Below are 3,498 nucleotides of genomic sequence, written 5' to 3' on the forward strand. Positions count from 1 at the left end.
AAAAGGGGGATTAGGGATTTACTTTCGTGACGATTGAACTTCTTCGGCGAAACTCTCCCTCTCCCTCGCGAAATCACAGACGTGAAACGGCGGCGGCAATGCTCTCTTCTCCGGTCAAATTCTGATCGCCACCGTGAACGGCGCTACGAATCAATAGCATCAACTCTCATCATCAGTTCCCTCGCCTTGCTCACTTTCATCTTCTTCGTGGATTCGCGACGGCGGCAGAGTCTCATCCCTCTCCGGCAACGCTTCCGTGAACCAACCAACACAACTGCCTCTCTTCCGCCTCTCCGACTTCGTCTCTTATCTCATCTCTCCGATTCGAGTTTCGTTCTTCGATCGGAGTCTCTCTCAGATTCGTTTCGTTTTCACATCGATCGGTAACCGCATTCAATCGTTCCCTTCTTCTTCGTTTTTTCTTCTTTTATATTCGAATTTCCTCTTCTTTTTTCACTTTCTCTTTTCTGCAGAATCTACGGAGATGATGAAGATGTGCGATGAAGAATCATGAAGTTACAGTGATGAAGATGAAGAACGGTGTGAGGCACTCTTGAAGCTCGTTGAAGAATTTGAAGATTGGAGGGGTGAGTCTAAAGATGAATCGATGAAGAATTGTGTGGTACTACTCAGAAGGTGATGATTTTGCAGTGAATTGAAGAATGAAAGAGTTGGAGGTGATGAAGGGAGATGATTCTGAATGTGAAGTGAGGATGGTGATGAATGAATGGAGAATGAGTCGAGAGATCAATAATGGTGAAGATGGAGAGATGTTGAATGATGATGAATGAAGAATGAGAGAATGGAGAAAATGATGAAGATTGGAGGAGAATGGTGGATGAAGTGTGAAGATTGATTTGTGGAGTGAAAAATGGAGAGGTCTTTGAAGATGAAAGGAAGCAGGATATATATAGGTAAAGTTTTGGCTCTTTCTTCTGATATTTTCTGTTAGAGATGCAGTTAGAGTTTGTTAGTTTGTTAGAAACTTTTGATGAGCTGGCAATGGGTTAGTTAGAATCTGTTAGGGAAAATACTAGGTTGTTAGAAGTGAGGTTAGTTAACTGTTAGTTTGAGTTTGGGGTTTGTTTGTGACTGCTAGAAAAATTCAGTTGCAGGTTAGTTATTTGTTGGAAAGTGTTATCCTCTGTTTGGAAGTTAGTTGGAGTGCAAGGCTTTGTGTGAACTTCAATAGCTTGTAGTTTAGACTTTGGTTTTGATTTGTTCGGATTTTCCTTTTTTTTTTTGCAGGGCTGTTTGAGATATGTTATGTAAGGTACAGGGACTGTTTTAAACTGGTTTATCTCTTTTGTACCGGTTTAAGATGCAGGATGTTGAATGGAATGAATGCTGAATGACTGTCTCTTGCGGTGCAGGCTTGTTTTAAGGGCTGATTCTTAACTGTTGTGTATGATGGATTGTTTGAATGCTGCAGGGAGGAGTAGCTTATTTCTGACCTGTCGAAACCGAACTGATCGTGCGGACTTGAGCAGCTTTATACACTCATTTGATGCACAGAAGGTAAACTACTGATTTGCTTTAGATTTTGGGTGGCAAATTGATTCACCATGGCAATTCATTGGAAAGGTTTGTTAGTAAACTGTCAAAACCATTTTTGTTGTATCATAGCTCAGTATTCTGTTCAAATGACTAGTTTTGTGTTAGTGAACTTAGTGTGGGTACTGAACTGTGTTGAAACTGGTTTATGCAGGTTGGTTCATGGCAGTGAACATGGGGAATGATACAAGACTTGGGGCATTGTTGCAAATCTGTTTTTTGACAGCATGGTGAAGATGGATTATGGCATGAAGGCTATTTTGATGAGGCTCTTAGGATTTTAGGAAACTGATGACTTTGTATAGATATTTTTGTATGATTTTTATATGGCTTTGTTTAGGAAACATAATGAAGTGTATGTGAATTTTTCAGTTCTGTTTTGGAACATTGGTTGGATGGTGAATTGAACGGTAATCTCCATGGTGTTTGGTGGTATTGATGATGTAATAGGATGATAACATGTAACTGGATTTGGCCATGGAGTGTAGGGCTTTTTGGGAGTAGAATGAAATAACACTTCGTTTCCCTCCATCTTATGTTTGATCCACCATTCGAGTTTTCAATTATTTTCCAACTTTTATGTACTTTCTATGGTTGATTTTGACTAATAGTAACAAGCATCCTTCATCTCGAAATGATCCATAAATTCCACCATGTTTCATATCAAATTCTAGCATAAAAATCCACAATGAATGAATGGATATCCGAGTGACTAAATGAATCAAGCTCATATAATGAGCGATAGTTAATCCATGAAACCCAATGAATAACACCACTCAAATGATGAATAAACCCAATTTCTTAACAAAAACCTCTGATGATCATAAGGCCCAACTTTTAAGATTTATCTGACAATCCCTAGCATACAGAGCACCTTGACCCATGATAAGTGAAAATCTTTGTTGATCAATGCACTATAGAAACCCAGAACATTGTGAAACTCTAGATCCCATGCTTTAGATGTTTATTTGAAGAATGAATGCAAAGTGTTAGGTGACCACATAGTGGAATGATGTAGATGAATGCAAGACCTAGGCCAGTTAGAAATAAATTATGTGGGCAAATTTTGGGGTGCAACAGTGAGCTGATCAACTTTATAGCTGGAGATATCTTGAATTAAAGACCGGATCACAGCGATAAACATCACGAAAGTCCTGCACTTAAACATTCTCAAACTTCCAAAAATATTTCTAAGTATTGGAAAGATACCTCCTTGACTCCTGAACTTCAACGCTTTATAACTTTTGATTTAAAATCAGAATGGAGAAACTTCCAACTACACAGTTTTAGTGTGCCATGAGTAGAATATTTTTGCTTTTGACTTTGTCTTGAGATGGAGCCTATAACCTTGAGTAAAATGATCATGAAGTTGATCACTTAGCCATTCTTAAAATTCACCAAAAATCTCCAAGTATCAAAATTTCCATTTATGGAAACTCCAATTTTCAACTAACTTCCCCATTTGGCAACTTTTAGTTATTTTTTTATTTCTATTCATTTCATTGACTTTCTTGGTCAACTATCCAACGAAAGTCAACAATATGACAATTTGACTCTGATTTTGGCCAAAATGTTCAAAAGTCACCTGTTTGACTTTTTCAGCTCCAGACGAATTTTCCTGATTAATCAGCTTCTAATCCAGTTTCCACTCAGTCCTCAACCAATGAAATCCACTGTACATTTCTTCAAAGCATCCATATTTTCCACCCAGATGTCATCTCCTTTTAAACAAAGCTTTGACTTATAAGTAATGAAACCCTGATCTTAGGAGAATGTCAATGGAGATGACGCTTTGCAATGAGACCTCAGATCTGATTCTTTTTTAACCAAGAATTTTCCTCAGCCTCAACTCCTTTTTATCAATTTTCTTGAACAGTAACAATGATATGAATGAATGTATTGAGTGGATGACCCACATGAGGTATGCATATGAATATGACATAA

At 38.0% G+C, this 3,498-nt stretch overlaps 1 long non-coding RNA gene across 2 annotated transcripts; it reads left to right on the forward strand.

Moving 5' to 3' along the window:
- On the forward strand, positions 1-2,085 carry LOC131657300 (uncharacterized). Of its 2 annotated transcripts, XR_009300611.1 has the most exons (5): positions 1-383; positions 474-914; positions 1,249-1,273; positions 1,433-1,518; positions 1,709-2,085. It is a non-coding gene; the product is annotated as an uncharacterized LOC131657300 (long non-coding RNA). The 2 variants fall into 2 exon arrangements; XR_009300610.1 differs by having other exon boundaries at positions 1,249-1,518.
- The last annotated feature ends 1,413 nt before the right edge of the window (positions 2,086-3,498 follow it).

Source organism: Vicia villosa, linkage group LG3, assembly GCF_029867415.1.
Source record: "Vicia villosa cultivar HV-30 ecotype Madison, WI linkage group LG3, Vvil1.0, whole genome shotgun sequence".
Lineage (NCBI taxonomy): Eukaryota > Viridiplantae > Streptophyta > Magnoliopsida > Fabales > Fabaceae > Vicia > Vicia villosa.